Source organism: Hyla sarda, chromosome 6, assembly GCF_029499605.1.
Source record: "Hyla sarda isolate aHylSar1 chromosome 6, aHylSar1.hap1, whole genome shotgun sequence".
In the NCBI taxonomy this organism is placed as follows: Eukaryota; Metazoa; Chordata; class Amphibia; order Anura; family Hylidae; genus Hyla; species Hyla sarda.
In genome coordinates this window covers 239850795-239869028 of record NC_079194.1, presented here as the reverse complement: position 1 = coordinate 239869028, position 18234 = coordinate 239850795, and the positions used below count along the sequence as shown (strand labels likewise).

The 18234-nt window shown below is 49.6% G+C and overlaps 1 long non-coding RNA gene across 1 annotated transcript in view; it reads left to right on the top strand.

Moving 5' to 3' along the window:
* Positions 1 to 18234, top strand: part of LOC130276843 (uncharacterized) — a 56070-nt gene that overhangs the window by 275 nt on the left and 37561 nt on the right. The window contains exon 2 of the long non-coding RNA XR_008845261.1: positions 591 to 739. This is a non-coding gene — a long non-coding RNA (uncharacterized LOC130276843). The remainder of the gene's footprint in view (positions 1 to 590; positions 740 to 18234) is intronic.

The window sequence follows — 18234 nt, the reverse complement described above, 5'->3', positions numbered from 1 at the left end:
AGGTCACGTGGGCCATGAGATTCAAAACAAAAATGTTTGTGTAACACAGGTCGTGCATTAGGGGGTTGCGTCATTCCGTGACTGGCCTGCTTAGTCCTGTCACACTGCAGCAATGTTATAGAGGTTATTATGGCAGACACCTGACGGATAAACAGGAGGGCGGTTATTACTGACAGAACCTGTCCACTGTCTGCCATCTCTGCCCACTGTCTGCCATCTCTGCCCACTGTCTGCCATCTCTGCCCACGTCACCGACATGAACAGCCGGCTGAGCCTGTGCCCACACATGCTGGGATTATGTTTCAGGGATGCCACCTGATGCACACAGGCCTTAGTATATTCTCTTTAGCAATGGTCTCCAAACTGTGGACCTTCACAGCTTGCAAAACTACAACTCCCAGCATGCCCGGACAGCCAATGGCTGTCCGGGCATGATGGGAGTTGTAGTTTTGCAACCTTTTGAGGTCCACAGTTTGGAGACCACTACTCTATAGCCTTCAAGTGAATGAGACGAGCAACAGTGGCACGCACAATGGCAATAAATGATTAAAGGGGCACTCCGGGTAACTGAACTTATCCCCTTTCCACAGGATCTCCTGTATGTAGCCCATCAACTTACTGGTCCTGGTCAGGGATCGCAATTTTACTGGTCCTGGTGAGGGGTCGCAGCGATGTTCTGTGGAGTGGACCATCACTTGTGCTTGTTTCCGAAGGTGGGGGCCAGAGCGCCCGCAGTGTTGTAAGTGATGGCTTAATGGGTTCTTCAGTGCATCATCCAGCATTGAAAGATTGCTGCAATGCTTATCAAAGCAATTAGAGATGAGCGAACTTACAGTAAATTCGATTCGTCACAAACTTCTCGGCTCGGCAGTTGATGACTTTTCCTGCATAAATTAGTTCAGCTTTCAGGTGCTCCCGTGGGCTGGAAAAGGTGGATACAGTCCTAGGAGACTCTTTCCTAGGACTATATCCACCTTTTCCAGCCCACCGGAGCACCTGAAGGCTGAACTAATTTACGCAGGATAAGTCATCAACTGCCGAGCCGAGAAGTTCGTGACAAATCGAATTTACTGTAAGTTCGCTCATCTCTAAAAGCAATAGCCATAGGGCGCTCCTAAGAATAGATGAGGGAGAGAAGGATAAGGCTTCATAAGGATAGTGGATAAGTTTTAGATCGTGGCAGGGGGGGGTCCGAGTGCTGGGGCCCCCCGCGATCTCCTGTTTGGAGCCCTGGCTCTCTTTCACAGTGGCACATCAAGACCCCTACCCGAAGCGTGGGCCACCACAGCCCCTCCATATAGCGCTATGGGAGAGCCGTTCGGCAATTTTCAGCTCTCCCATAGAGCTATATAGAGGGGGCGTGGTAGCTATCGCTTCGGGCGGGGGTCGTGACGCGCCACTGTGAAGTAGAGCCAGGGCTCCAAACAAAAGATCGCGGGGGGCCCCAGCTCTTGGACCCCCCACGATCTAAAACTTATCTCCTATCCTTTGGATAGGGGTTAAAGAAGATCTGTCACGAGTGTCACCTGCACTAACCTGTCGGTACCAACAGGTAGTGCAGGTGACACTGATGACAATTGTCCCATTCCATGCCGGAGATCTCCGGTAATCTCCGTTAGCTCCAGCTCCGTGCACCTGGCTTTGGGCACGGGCGGAGCTTAGTTACATTACCGCTGCTGTTCTCAGGACCCAGCAGAGAGCAGCAGTGGCTTGGGGCATGGGCAGAGCTTAGTGACGTCACCGCTGCAGCTCTCTGCTGGGTCTCGGGTCCTATGAACAGCAGCGGTGATATAACTAAGCTCTGCCCGTGGGTGCCTGGAGATAACGGAGGAGATTCCCTGCACGGAACGGGACAAAGTAGATATCATTGTCACCAGTGTCACCTGTCGGTACTGACAGGTTAGTGCAGGTGACCCTTGTGACAGATTTCCTTTAAGTTTTTTTCATGATACTTGTCCTTTAAAAAACTACAATTCCCTTGATGCCATGATGGCCTTTGACTGACGTGGCATGTGGATGCATTGAATAGACTATATGCTGAGCCATGGGGAGCAAAAAAGAACTGTCAAACGAACTGCTTAACAAGGTAATGGAACTTTGCATAGATAGAAAATGGTATAAACAGATATTCAAAGCCTTTCAAATGCAAGTCAGTACTGCTCAATCACTTAATAAGAACAGAAACATTTGGAGATGTCTTGATACCAAGCCAAGGTCAGGTAGACCAAGAAAGATTTTAACCACAACTACCAATTGAATTGTTTGAGATACAAAAGAAAAAAGAAGTAACATCAGTAGAAATACAGGCTGCTCTGGGAAAGAACGGTGTTGTTGTTTCAAAAAGCACAATGTGACGATACATAATCAAAAATGAGCTGCAAGGTCGAGTTGCCAATAAAAATCTTTTACTATATCAATTCCACGAAAAAGCCTGGTTGAAATATGTCTGACAACACCTTGACACGCCTCACAGCTTCTGCTGTAATTTGGAGGAACAAGACCAAAATAGAGCTTTATGGTCACAGCCATGGAGAGGGGTTAACCAGGCCTAAAGTGAAAAGGATTCCATCCCCCACTGTGAAGCATGATGTTGGTCGCTGATGTAGTGACAGTGATCCTAAACACAAGGTCAAGTTGACCTTCTAGTGGTTACAGCAGAAAAAGATGATAGTTCTGGATTGGCCATCACAGTCTCCTGACCTTATTATCATCAAGGGGAGATCTCCAATGTGCGGTTCATGCAGTACAACCAAGTTAATGACCTGGAGGCAATATGGGTAGCTACAGCCTAGATAGCACTTTATCCTTGTTACGCCGAGCGCTCCGGGTCCCCGCTCCTCCCCGGAGCGCTCGCTTCACTCTCTCCGCTGCAGCGCTCCGGTCACGTCCTCTGACCCGGGGCGCTGCGATCCCGCTGCCAGCCGGGATGCGATTCGCGATGCGGGTAGCGCCCGCTCGCGATGCGCACCCCGGCTCCCCTACCTGACTCGCTCCCCGTCTGTTCTGTCCCGGCGCGCGCGGCCCCGCTCCCTAGGGCGCGCGCGCGCCGGGTCTCTGCGATTTAAAGGGCCACTGCGCCGCTGATTGGCGCAGTGGTTCCAATTAGGGTAATCACCTGTGCACTTCCCTATATTACCTCACTTCCCTTGCACTCCCTTGCCGGATCTTGTTGCCTTAGTGCCAGTGAAAGCGTTCCTTGTGTGTTCCTTGCCTGTGTTTCCAGACCTTCTGCCGTTGCCCCTGACTACGATCCTTGCTGCCTGCCCCGACCTTCTGCTACGTCCGACCTTGCTTCTGCCTACTCCCTTGTACCGCGCCTATCTTCAGCAGCCAGAGAGGTGAGCCGTTGCTAGTGGATACGACCTGGTCACTACCGCCGCAGCAAGACCATCCCGCTTTGCGGCGGGCTCTGGTGAAAACCAGTAGTGGCTTAGAACCGGTCCACTAGCACGGTCCACGCCAATCCCTCTCTGGCACAGAGGATCCACTACCTGCCAGCCGGCATCGTGACAATCCTGCTAAGACGTTGTCTCAGAAGTGCTAAAACATTTCATCGTACAACATACTGTAGTTGTCTGCGAACCTGTCCCTAATCCTCTGAGCCAGCTGTAGAGAAGCATCCCAACCACTGCCCTATGCCAGCACCATTACCTGCTTATATCATCATGCTCAGATACTACTGTTGCACAACAGACTGAAAGAAACAGCCGAGTCATGACACCTTGTGTAAGTGTGTTATTGTGAACAGAGGTGTGAGATGAGACCTCACATTTATAGGGCATAAGCAGGTGCCATTCTCAGACTGGTATTCATGGTATTTTCAGCTGGTGAATAAGCTCACCCATTAACCATGGACAATGAAAAAATTACTTCCTGAATTAGAGGAGCAGGTTTATCTACAAACATCACGTGTTGTGTTAGATTATGAGCTAAATATTCAATATTGTAGAGTAAAGATGTAACAGAGCCGTGCTTCACTTGGAGGTGCCATTTAGTATTATGTAAAAAAAAGTTTGTTGTTTAAGAAAAAAGTTATTCAATATATATCGAAACATAAAGATATGTAACGGAGCACTCACCCGGTCAATCGTTCCAAATCTCGCAGACTGTCACCGAAGTGTAGTCATATCTTGGCAGGGAGGCGGTAGATGGTACGGGGGGGAGTTCAGATGCCAGTGTTAGCCGTCGTCTGAGCTCCCCCCATACCATCTACCGCCTCCCTGCCAAGATATGACTACACGTCGGTGACAGTCTGCCAGATTTGGAACGATTGACCAGGTGAGTGCTCCGTTACTTATCTTTAAATTTTCAATATTCACTGGAGACACTTTGTTCCACGTGAGCACCTCCTGAGATCCCGGTTCATAAATCAGCACATCCTACTAGTCCCTACCCGACAAGCAAGGGCAGTCAGATATACCAGTGCCGATTCGCAATCTGTTTTTTCTGTTCTGGTATAGTTATTCAATATATACATTTGCCTTAAGTACCTCACCACTTCAAGATCTCTTGTTGCTTGTCAGTAAATTTAAATATTCTTGTACATATCCAGAGCCTGAAAACCCTTTTACTGAGTACAGGTCGTGTTACACCGGCTGATGCGCAGTGTAAACAAGCACCTATAACAAGGCTCGAACATCATACAGGGAGGGCCACACGACCTCTGCTCTCCGTGAACAATTTTTCTTCTAGCACAAAAAACTATGTTATCAGCGGGATGCCGACGCATACGAATAACGACAGCAGGAACTTAGTGTGCTCGCACCCTTAGAAAATGTTTAGACACTATTGCTCCTTACTCGACGAGGATATGTGGCCTAGTGGAAAATAGACGTGGATTATACCTAGAGAGCCAGAGATAAGGGTCGGAACACACTACGTTGTGGCTCCCATTAATCGTATATATCGGCATCCCACCAAAAACGGGATGCCAACGTATACTGTTATCAGGAGCAGCGGACCCCAATCAATTCTGCTGCCAAACGGAGTCACCCCTAGTGACTCCATTCAGGACATATGCGCTATTTTAAGCACAATCATGACAGGGGCTGTTGCACTTTTGAACTAGCGCACACGTCCGAAAGGAGTGACTAGGTTACTCCTTCCGGCCATAGAATTGAATGGTGTCCGCTTTGCCCGTTAACGGTATACATCAGCATCCTGTAGATGGATACGATTAATGGGGGGGATAAAACGTAGTGTGTTTCTACCCTAACAGCTACATTCCCCTCCAAAGTGCTAAAATTGTGTTTCATTGTGGCACAGATATGGTTAAATTCTGGGCTTTTCTCCAAGCCCAGAAGTTACAGCAGGTGCAAGGCTGTGTAATAACAACTTGACTACTGACAGCACCCATGAGATCACCATGACAAAAATGTAGAACAACATCTGCATGGAGTTTGTATGTTTTCCCTGTTTTCATGGGGTTCATCAATTTAGTCCACTATAGGCTAGGTTCATACTATGTTATTACACCTGATGTTCATATCCGTCAGCATTCCACGCTTTTGAGTCAGCTTAACACCCTTGCGTTTTGGTACTTAAGGACCAAGGGTGTATCTGTACGCCCTCCAGTTTTCCGGTCATCGCCGCACACCGGGCGGAGAGCGGAACGGGATGACTGCTGATATCTATCAGCAGCGTGGCAATGCCTAAAAGGGTCCTGAGACTCCCACATCACTGTGATTGGCAGGTCAATTCTGACGAATCCTGGCGAATTCCAGTTTTTCCGGGCCAATCGGGTCTCTGGTGACCCGACGGCCTGGAAAATAAGGGGGACTGGTGCTGTCCGAGACCAGCCATTAGAGACAGGTACAGACACTATATAATGAAATACACTAGCTTTACAGCCCCTGTAGCATAGTCAAATAAAAAAAATCCTGGAATACCTCTTTAAAGGGGTATTCCGGGAATGTTGTTAATTTGACTATGCTACAGCGGCTGTAAAGTTAGTGTAGTTCATAATATAGTGTCTGTACCTGTGTGTGACTGTTTTCTCACAATTCTTCTGTGATTTTCGCCCCAATATTTACTTTTAACAGCATACAAAATGACTGTTGTCTTAGATTTTTCCCAGGTTGCAATGCAGGTTGCAATGCGGCCGAGACCTGACTCACTAGTCAGCTGATGACAGGGAGCCTTGTCTGCTTCAATGGGTGGAGCGATCGCTTGGTGGGAGAGAGATCAATCTGCAACTAATGCAACAGCTGTAGGCACCCTGATTGAAAACCACAGGTCTTTGAATGGATGCTGCTCATTTATGTTTCAATGGGTGGGGTGGCTGATGTGTGGGAGGGAGGGAAATGGAATTATTGTATTTGTAGTAAAAAAAAGAAAACTCAAACAGGAAATACCAGTTCACAAAAAGCTATCCACAGTGTTATGGTAATCTCACAACATTTAGCCCCAAGACAAGTGCAGACCCTTCCTAAGCCAGTGGCGGATCCAGGGGGGGGGGCAATTGCCCCCCCCCCCCCCCCCCCACCCCCCCGAGATTGCTGCCCCTCCCGATACTATATTAGTGATAAGCGGGAGCTGTCAGCCCCAGCTGCACTGTCTGCTCACCTGCAGCGTGTGAACCGCCGGGGACACCATTCTCTGCAGGACACCATTCTCTGCAGGACACCATTCTCTACAGGACACCATTCTCTGCAGGACACCATTCTCTACAGGACACCATTCTCTGCAGGACACCATTCTCTACAGGACACCATTCTCTGCAGGACACCATTCTCTACAGGACACCATTCTCTGCAGGACACCATTCTCTACAGGACACCATTCTCTACAGGACACCATTCTCTACAGGACACCATTCTCTGCAGGACACCATTCTCTGCAGGCCATGCGGGCTGCCTGTCAGTACTGAGAATGCTCCGGTCTCAGCATCATTCAGTCTGCAGCCATTACACTGTGCAGGGGCTGGGAAGAGATAAGCTCCTCCCCCTCTCACCCCTCTGTGTTTCCAGCAGGCCGGGCTCAGCTTACTGCCCTCCACCACAGGCCCAGACACCTACCCAATGCCTCACGTATAATGCCCCCCTGTCATGTGCCCCTCACATTTAATGCCCCCTGTCATGTGCCCCTCACATTTAATGCCCCCTGTCATGTGCCCCTTACTTAAAATGCCCCCTGAGGGTGCAGGACAGGGGGCATTATATGTGAGGGGAACATAACGGGGCATTAAATGTGAGGGGCACATGAAGAGGGCATTATAAGTTAGGGGCACATAACTGGGGGCATTAAATGTGAGGGGCACATGACAGGGGGCATTAAATTTGAGGGGCACATGACAGGGGGGCATTATAAGTGAGGGGCAAATAACAGGCCCTCACTTATAATGCCCCCCTGTCTTGGGCCCCTCACTTATAATGCCCCCCTGTCTTGGGCCACTAACATATAATGTACTTCAACTTATAAGGCCCCCTGTTATGTGCCGCTTACTTATAATGCACCCTGAAGGGGCAGGACAGGGGGCATTATATGTGAGGGGAACATTACAGGGGCATTATATGTGAGGAGCACATGATAGGGGGGCATTATAAGTGAGGAACCCCCTGTCATGTGCCCCTCACATATAATGCCCCCCTGTCATGTGCCCCTAACATATAATGTGCCCTGTCTTATAATGCCCCAGTTATGTTCCCCTCACTTATAATGCCCCCTGAGGGAGCAGGATTGGGGGGCATTATATGTGAGGGGAACATTGCAGGGGCATTATATGTGAGGGGCACAGCACAGGGGGCATTATATGGTAGGGGCACAGGACAGAGGGCATTATTATTATGAGGGGGAACAGGACAGGTCATAGTTACATTTGGGGGCACAGGATGGGGCATTACTACTATATATGATAGGCACAGAGTATAAGGAATTTCTGGGGTAGTACGGTTTTCATTAGCCACAATACATCACAGTATTGTATTCAGAGGGATATTTAGAGCGTACAGTGCGGTATAGTATTATATTCAGAGGGTACAGTGTGGGGCAGTATTATATTCTGAGGGTACAGTGTGTGGGCAGTATTATTTTCATGGATACAGTGTGTGGCAGTATTATATTCTGGGGTACAGTGTGTTGCAGTATTATATTCTGAGGGTACAGTGTGTGGCATTATTATATTCTGAGGGTACAGTGTGTGGCAGTGTTATATTCATTGGGTACAGTGTGTGGCAGTGTTATATTCATTGGGTACAGTGTGTGGCAGTATTATTCAGTGGGTACAGTGTGTGGCAGTATTATATTCATTGGGTACAGTGTGTGGGCAGTATTATATTCAGTGGGTACAGTGTGTGGCAGTATTATGTTATGGTGTCCGCTTTGCCCGTTAACGGTATACATCAGCATCCTGTAGATGGATACGATTAATGGGGGGGATAAAACGTAGTGTGTTTCTACCCTAACAGCTACATTCCCCTCCAAAGTGCTAAAATTGTGTTTCATTGTGGCACAGATATGGTTAAATTCTGGGCTTTTCTCCAAGCCCAGAAGTTACAGCAGGTGCAAGGCTGTGTAATAACAACTTGACTACTGACAGCACCCATGAGATCACCATGACAAAAATGTAGAACAACATCTGCATGGAGTTTGTATGTTTTCCCTGTTTTCATGGGGTTCATCAATTTAGTCCACTATAGGCTAGGTTCATACTATGTTATTACACCTGATGTTCATATCCGTCAGCATTCCACGCTTTTGAGTCAGCTTAACACCCTTGCGTTTTGGTACTTAAGGACCAAGGGTGTATCTGTACGCCCTCCAGTTTTCCGGTCATCGCCGCACACCGGGCGGAGAGCGGAACGGGATGACTGCTGATATCTATCAGCAGCGTGGCAATGCCTAAAAGGGTCCTGAGACTCCCACATCACTGTGATTGGCAGGTCAATTCTGACGAATCCTGGCGAATTCCAGTTTTTCCGGGCCAATCGGGTCTCTGGTGACCCGACGGCCTGGAAAATAAGGGGGACTGGTGCTGTCCGAGACCAGCCATTAGAGACAGGTACATACACTATATAATGAAATACACTAGCTTTACAGCCCCTGTAGCATAGTCAAATAAAAAAAATCCTGGAATACCTCTTTAAAGGGGTATTCCGGGAATGTTGTTAATTTGACTATGCTACAGCGGCTGTAAAGTTAGTGTAGTTCATAATATAGTGTCTGTACCTGTGTGTGACTGTTTTCTCACAATTCTTCTGTGATTTTCGCCCCAATATTTACTTTTAACAGCATACAAAATGACTGTTGTCTTAGATTTTTCCCAGGTTGCAATGCAGGTTGCAATGCGGCCGAGACCTGACTCACTAGTCAGCTGATGACAGGGAGCCTTGTCTGCTTCAATGGGTGGAGCGATCGCTTGGTGGGAGAGAGATCAATCTGCAACTAATGCAACAGCTGTAGGCACCCTGATTGAAAACCACAGGTCTTTGAATGGATGCTGCTCATTTATGTTTCAATGGGTGGGGTGGCTGATGTGTGGGAGGGAGGGAAATGGAATTATTGTATTTGTAGTAAAAAAAAGAAAACTCAAACAGGAAATACCAGTTCACAAAAAGCTATCCACAGTGTTATGGTAATCTCACAACATTTAGCCCCAAGACAAGTGCAGACCCTTCCTAAGCCAGTGGCGGATCCAGGGGGGGGGGCAATTACCCCCCCCCCCCCCACCCCCCCGAGATTGCTGCCCCTCCCGATACTATATTAGTGATAAGCGGGAGCTGTCAGCCCCAGCTGCACTGTCTGCTCACCTGCAGCGTGTGAACCGCCGGGGACACCATTCTCTGCAGGACACCATTCTCTGCAGGACACCATTCTCTACAGGACACCATTCTCTGCAGGACACCATTCTCTACAGGACACCATTCTCTGCAGGACACCATTCTCTACAGGACACCATTCTCTGCAGGACACCATTCTCTACAGGACACCATTCTCTGCAGGACACCATTCTCTACAGGACACCATTCTCTACAGGACACCATTCTCTACAGGACACCATTCTCTGCAGGACACCATTCTCTGCAGGCCATGCGGGCTGCCTGTCAGTACTGAGAATGCTCCGGTCTCAGCATCATTCAGTCTGCAGCCATTACACTGTGCAGGGGCTGGGAAGAGATAAGCTCCTCCCCCTCTCACCCCTCTGTGTTTCCAGCAGGCCGGGCTCAGCTTACTGCCCTCCACCACAGGCCCAGACACCTACCCAATGCCTCACGTATAATGCCCCCCTGTCATGTGCCCCTCACATTTAATGCCCCCTGTCATGTGCCCCTCACATTTAATGCCCCCTGTCATGTGCCCCTTACTTAAAATGCCCCCTGAGGGTGCAGGACAGGGGGCATTATATGTGAGGGGAACATAACGGGGCATTAAATGTGAGGGGCACATGAAGAGGGCATTATAAGTTAGGGGCACATAACTGGGGGCATTAAATGTGAGGGGCACATGACAGGGGGCATTAAATTTGAGGGGCACATGACAGGGGGGCATTATAAGTGAGGGGCAAATAACAGGCCCTCACTTATAATGCCCCCCTGTCTTGGGCCCCTCACTTATAATGCCCCCCTGTCTTGGGCCACTAACATATAATGTACTTCAACTTATAAGGCCCCCTGTTATGTGCCGCTTACTTATAATGCACCCTGAAGGGGCAGGACAGGGGGCATTATATGTGAGGGGAACATTACAGGGGCATTATATGTGAGGAGCACATGATAGGGGGGCATTATAAGTGAGGAACCCCCTGTCATGTGCCCCTCACATATAATGCCCCCCTGTCATGTGCCCCTAACATATAATGTGCCCTGTCTTATAATGCCCCCGTTATGTTCCCCTCACTTATAATGCCCCCTGAGGGAGCAGGATTGGGGGGCATTATATGTGAGGGGAACATTGCAGGGGCATTATATGTGAGGGGCACAGCACAGGGGGCATTATATGGTAGGGGCACAGGACAGAGGGCATTATTATTATGAGGGGGAACAGGACAGGTCATAGTTAGATTTGGGGGCACAGGATGGGGCATTACTACTATATATGATAGGCACAGAGTATAAGGAATTTCTGGGGTAGTACGGTTTTCATTAGCCACAATACATCACAGTATTGTATTCAGAGGGATATTTAGAGCGTACAGTGCGGTATAGTATTATATTCAGAGGGTACAGTGTGGGGCAGTATTATATTCTGAGGGTACAGTGTGTGGGCAGTATTATTTTCATGGATACAGTGTGTGGCAGTATTATATTCTGGGGTACAGTGTGTTGCAGTATTATATTCTGAGGGTACAGTGTGTGGCATTATTATATTCTGAGGGTACAGTGTGTGGCAGTGTTATATTCATTGGGTACAGTGTGTGGCAGTGTTATATTCATTGGGTACAGTGTGTGGCAGTATTATTCAGTGGGTACAGTGTGTGGCAGTATTATATTCATTGGGTACAGTGTGTGGGCAGTATTATATTCAGTGGGTACAGTGTGTGGCAGTATTATGTTCAGTTGGTACAGTGTGTGGCAGTATTATATTCAGTGGGTACAGTGTGTGGCAGTATTATATTCAGAGGGTACAGTGTGTGGCAGTATTATATTCAGTGGGTACAATGTGGGGCAGTATTATATTCAGTTGGTACAGTGTGTGGCAGTATTATATTCAGAGGGTACAGTGTGTGGCAGTATTATATTCTGAGGGTACAGTGTGTGGGCAGTATTATATTCAGGGGTACAGTGTGTGTCAGTATTATATTCTGGGGTACAGTGTGCGGCAGTATTATATTCTGAGGGTACAGTGTGTGACAGTATTATATTCAGAGGGTACAGTGTGTGGCAGTATTATATTCAGAGGGTACAGTGTGTGGCAGTATTGTATTCAAAGGATAAGGTGAGTTGTAGTATATTCGGAGGGTACAGTGTGTCAGAATTATATTCAAAGGATATGGTGTTTGGCAGTATTATAATAATACTTTTTTCGTATAGAGGATCAGAATCCGGTGACACAGTGAAGAGCCGTCTGGGCCTCAAGTTATGCAGCGAGAATATTTAGCTGGACCCGGTGGTATGTACCATCTGAATTAGATAAGGAAAGACTATAGAAAAGACGTCACCTGTAGTCACTGATATCATTGTGTATTGTCCTGACTGTCCCATTAGAGCTGTAGTCACTTGTAAGTTTTGCAGTAATGATGGGTGAAACAACAACTCCCAGCGTCTCCTCACCACTACTTAGGTCATACTGGGAGCTGTAGTTTTAAATGGTAAAAACTTCTTTAGCGCTTTCCCATTCTGTGGCAATTGGTATATTTGATTATTATACTGGATACATTTAATAATATTGTAAGTTCTTTAAGCAACACCTTATTTTCTGTCCGCCAACGCAAAATTCTCTAATAGTGCCCCTCCCGAGACTAGACTCTGGATCCGCCCCTGTCCTAAGCATGTCCATTACTGTCTGCCAGGTACGTATTAAAATCACAGTGTGAATTCGGGTAGAAAAACAGACATGGTGCACATCTACAATCTTGTATAATGATCTGATTGCTTCTCAGCATAATATCAAAAACTAACAGGTTGTTAGTATACATTTTTGATCAAAAAGTACAAGCCCACTCGCCACGTCAAGGCCACCTATTTAGAGTGGGTCCCTAACGTCCCTAGCATAAAATGGCGCAGCACCGAGCGGCGACCACCACCGCCGCGACACCAATGCCCACAGGGGGGAACGACCCACCGGCAGAGCGGCCCCAATGCCACTCAAACCAGTCTATGGCCCCCCCCCGCAGACACGGCGCCACGGCAGCAACGGACACCGCGCAGCACCACACCAGTGTGAACAAGGTGTAATGGCTCACTTACCATGCTCTCCCAGTCAGACTGGGAGGCTGCTAGGAAAGAAATGACCCATGTGTAGCTAACTACTACTTATATAGGGTTGGGCTGAGGGGGTGGGGAAGAGTGCAGACAACATGTTCAAAAAAAAAGAGGGGATAGAAATCACAGTGTGAATTCGGGTAGAAAAACAGACATGGTGCACATCTACGTGGCGAGTGGGCTTGTACTTTTTGATCAAAAATGTATACTAACAACCTGTTAGTTTTTGATATTATGCTGAGAAGCAATTAGATCATCATACAAGATTGTAGATGTGCACCATGTCTGTTTTTCTACCCGAATTCACACTGTGATTTCTATCCCCTCCTTTTTTTTGTTTGAACATGTGCTGCACTCTTCCCCACCCCCTCAGCCCAAACCTATATAAGTAGTAGTTAGCTACACCTGGGCCATTTCTTTCCTGGCAGCCTCCCAGTCTGACTGGGAGAGCATGGTAAGTGAGCTATTACACCTTGTTCACACTGGTGTGGTGCTGTGCGGTGTCCGTTGCTGCCGTGGCGCCGTGTCTGCGGGGGGGTGCGGCCCATAGACTGGTTTGAGTGGCATTGGGGCCGCTCTGCCAGTGGGTCGTTACCCCCTGTGGGCATTGGTGTCACGGCGATGGTGGTCGCCTCCCGGTGCTGCGCCATTTTATGCTAGGGACGTTAGGGACCCACTCTGGATAGGTGGCCTTGACGTGGTGAGTGGGCTTGTACTTTTTGATCAAAAATGTATACTAACAACCTGTTAGTTTTTGATATTATGCTGAGAAGCAATTAGATCATCATACAAGATTGTAGATGTGCACCATGTCTGTTTTTCTACCCGAATTCACGTATTAAAATCACCTTATGGTGGAGAACCCCTTTAAGGTCACTATACAACAACACTATTGCACTATTCCTGTCACGGTCCCGGCTGTTAGGAGGTGGATTCTCTGTGCCAGAGAGGGATTGGCGAGGACCGTGCTAGTGGACCGGTTCTAAGTCACTACTGGTTTTCACCAGAGCCCGCCGCAAAGCGGGATGGTCTTGCTGCGGCGGTAGTGACCAGGTCGTATCCACTAGCAACGGCTCAACCTCTCTGACTGCTGAAGATAGGCGCGGTACAAGGGAGTAGACAAAGGCAAGGTCGGACGTAGCAGAAGGTCGGGGCAGGCAGCAAGGATCGTAGTCAGGGGCAACGGCAGGAGGTCTGGAACACAGGCTAGGAACAAACAAGGGAACGCTTTCACTAGGCACAAGGGCAACAAGATCCGGCAAGGGAGTGCAGGGGAAGTGAGGTATAAGTAGGGAGTGCACAGGTGGAAACTAATCAAGGTAATTGGGAAGATTGGACCAGGCACCATCATTGGTGCACTGGCCCTTTAAATCGCAGAGACCCGGCGCGCGCGCACCCTAGGGAGCGGGGCCGCGCGCGCCGGGACAGGACCGACGGAGAGCGAGTCAGGTACGGGAGCCGGGGTGCGCATCGCGAGCGGGCGCCACCCGCATCGCGAATCGCATCCCGTCTGGAGGCGGTACCGCAGCGCACCCGGTCAGTGGATCTGACCGGGGCGCTGCAGCAACGAGGAAGAGGCGAGCGCTCCGGGGAGGAACGGGGACCCGGAGCGCTCGGCGTAACAGTACCCCCCCCCCTTGGGTCTCCCCCTCTTCTTGGGGCCAAAGAACCTGAGGACCAAAAACTCAATTTTTCCGTGATGAGGTCCGAGGCACATTAGGAGGGGTTCCGTGCGGTAACGCACAGCACAGTCCAATCTTTCATTGTTAACACAATTGATGTAGAGGGGTCTGGCGAGACTGGTCACAGGGACGTTGAACCTGTTGATAAGAGAGGCCAAAAAAAAATTTCCTGCAGATCCGGAATCCAAGAAGGCCATAGTAGAGAAGGAGAAGGTAGAGGCAGATATCCGCACAGGCACAGTAAGGCGTGGAGAAGCAGAGTTGACATCAAGAACTGTGTCACCTTTGTGCGGAGTCAGCGTACGTCTTTCCAGGCGGGGAGGACGGATAGGACAATCCTTCAGGAAGTGTTCGGTACCGGCATAGTACAGGCAAAGATTCTCCATGCGGCGTCGTGTCCTCTCTTGAGGTGTCAAGCGAGACCGGTCAACTTGCATAGCCTCCACGGCGGGAGGCACAGGAACGGTTTGCAGAGGACCAGAGGAGAGAGGAGCCGGGGAGAAAAAACGCCTCGTGCGAACAAAGTCCATATCTGTTACGCCGAGCGCTCCGGGTCCCCGCTCCTCCCCGGAGCGCTCGCTACACTTCCCTCACTGCAGCGCCCCGGTCGGTTCCACGGACCCGGGGCGCTGCGTTACTACCTCCGGCCGGGATGCGATTCGCGATGCGGGTAGCGCCCGCTCGCGATGCGCACCCCGGCTCCCGTACCTTACTCGCTCCCCGTCAGTTCTGTCCCGGCGCGCGCGGCCCCGCTCCCTAGGGCGCGCGCGCGCCGGGTCTTTGCGATTTAAAGGGCCACTGCACCGCTGATTGGTGCAGTGGTTCCAATTAGTGTTTACACCTGTGCACTTCCCTATATCACCTCACTTCCCCTTCACTCCCTCGCCGGATCTTGTTGCCCTAGTGCCAGTGAAAGCGTTCCTTGTGTGTTCCTTGCCTGTGATTCCAGACCTTCTGCCGTTGCCCCTGACTACGATCCTTGCTGCCTGCCCCGACCTTCTGCTACGTCCGACCTTGCTTCTGTCTACTCCCTTGTACCGCGCCTATCTTCAGCAGCCAGAGAGGTTGAGCCGTTGCTAGGGGATACGACCTGGTCACTACCGCCGCAGCAAGACCATCCCGCTTTGCGGCGGGCTCTGGTGAAAACCAGTAGTGACTTAGAACCGATCCTCTAGCACGGTCCACGCCAATCCCTCTCTGGCACAGAGGATCCACTACCTGCCAGCCGGCATCGTGACAGTAGATCCGGCCATGGATCCCGCTGAAGTTCCTCTGCCAGTTGTCGCTGACCTCACCACGGTGGTCGCCCAGCAGTCACAACAGATTGCGCAACAAGGCCAACAGCTGTCTCAACTGACTGTTATGCTACAACAGTTACTACCACAGCTCCAGCAATCATCTCCTCCGCCAGCTCCTGTACCTCCTCCGCAGCGAGTGGCCGCTTCTGGAATACGACTATCCTTGCCGGATAAATTTGATGGGGACTCTAAGTTTTGCCGTGGCTTTCTTTCCCAATGTTCATTACACTTGGAGATGATGTCGGACCAGTTCCCCACTGAAAGGTCTAAGGTGGCTTTCGTAGTCAGCCTGCTGTCTGGAAAAGCCCTGGCTTGGGCCACACCGCTCTGGGACCGCAATGACCCCGTCACTGCCTCTGTACACTCCTTCTTCTCGGAAATTCGAAGTGTCTTTGAGGAACCTGCCCGAGCCTCTTCTGCTGAGACTGCCCTGTTGAACCTGGTCCAGGGTAATTCTTCCGTTGGCGAGTATGCCGTACAGTTCCGTACCCTTGCTTCAGAATTATCCTGGAATAATGAGGCACTCTGCGCGACCTTTAAAAAAGGCCTATCCAGCAACATTAAAGATGTTCTGGCCGCACGAGAAATCCCTGCTAACCTACATGAACTCATCCATCTTGCCACTCGCATTGACATGCGTTTTTCCGAACGGCGTCAGGAGCTCCGCCAGGATATGGACTCTGTTCGCACGAGGCGTTTTTTCTCCCCGGCTCCTCTCTCCTCTGGTCCCCTGCAATCTGTTCCTGTGCCTCCCGCCGTGGAGGCTATGCAGGTCGACCGGTCTCGCCTGACACCCCAAGAGAGGACACGACGCCGCATGGAGAATCTCTGCCTGTACTGTGCTAGTACCGAACACTTCCTGAAGGATTGTCCTATCCGTCCTCCCCGCCTGGAAAGACGTCCGCTGACTCCGCACAAAGGTGAGACAGTCCTTGATGTCTACTCTGCTTCTCCACGTCTTACTGTGCCTGTGCGGATGTCTGCCTCTGCCTTCTCCTTCTCTGCTGTGGCCTTCCTGGACTCTGGATCTGCAGGAAATTTCATCTTAGCCTCTCTAGTCAACAGGTTCAACATCCCGGTGACCAGTCTCGCCAGACCCCTCTACATCAATTGTGTAAACAATGAAAGATTGGACTGTACTATACGTTTCCGCACGGAGCCCCTTCTAATGTGCATCGGATCTCATCACGAGAGGATTGAACTGTTGGTCCTCCCCAATTGCACTTCTGAAATCCTTCTTGGACTTCCCTGGCTTCAACTCCATTCCCCAATCCTGGATTGGTCCACTGGGGAGATCAAGAGTTGGGGGCCCTCTTGTTCCAAGGACTGCTTAAAACCGGTTCCCAGTAAACCTTGCCGTGTCCCTGTGCTTCCTCATGTAACCGGTCTCCCTAAGGCCTATATGGACTTTGCGGACGTTTTTTGCAAAAAACAAGCTGAGACTCTACCTCCTCACAGGCCTTATGATTGTCCCATTGACCTCCTCCCGGGCACTACTCCACCCCGGGGCAGAATCTATCCTCTGTCCGTCCCAGAGACTCTTGCCATGTCTGAATACGTCCAAGAAAATTTAAAAAAGGGCTTTATCCGTAAATCCTCCTCTCCTGCCGGAGCCGGATTTTTCTTTGTGTCCAAAAAAGATGGCTCTCTACGTCCTTGCATTGACTACCGCGGTCTTAATAAAATCACGGTTAAGAACCGCTACCCCCTACCCCTCATCTCTGAACTCTTTGATCGTCTCCAAGGTGCCCATATTTTTACCAAACTGGACTTAAGAGGTGCTTATAATCTCATCCGCATCAGAGAGGGGGATGAATGGAAAACGGCATTTAACACCAGAGATGGACACTTTGAGTATCTGGTCATGCCCTTTGGTCTATGCAACGCCCCTGCCGTCTTCCAAGACTTTGTTAATGAAATTTTTCGTGATCTACTATACTCCTGTGTTGTTGTATATCTGGACGATATCCTGATTTTTTCTGCCAATCTTGAAGAACACCGCCAGCATGTCCGTATGGTTCTTCAGAGACTTCGTGATAATCAACTCTATGCCAAAATAGAGAAATGTCTGTTTGAATGCCAATCTCTTCCTTTTCTAGGATACTTGGTCTCTGGCCAGGGACTACAAATGGACCCAGATAAACTCTCTGCCGTCTTAGATTGGCCACGCCCCTCCGGACTCCGTGCCATCCAACGTTTTTTGGGGTTCGCCAATTATTACAGGCAATTTATTCCACATTTTTCTACCATTGTGGCTCCTATTGTGGCTTTAACAAAAAAAAATGCCGATCCCAAGTCTTGGCCTCCTCAAGCGGAAGACGCCTTTAAACGACTCAAGTCTGCCTTTTCTTCGGCTCCCGTGCTCTCCAGACCTGACCCATCTAAACCCTTCCTATT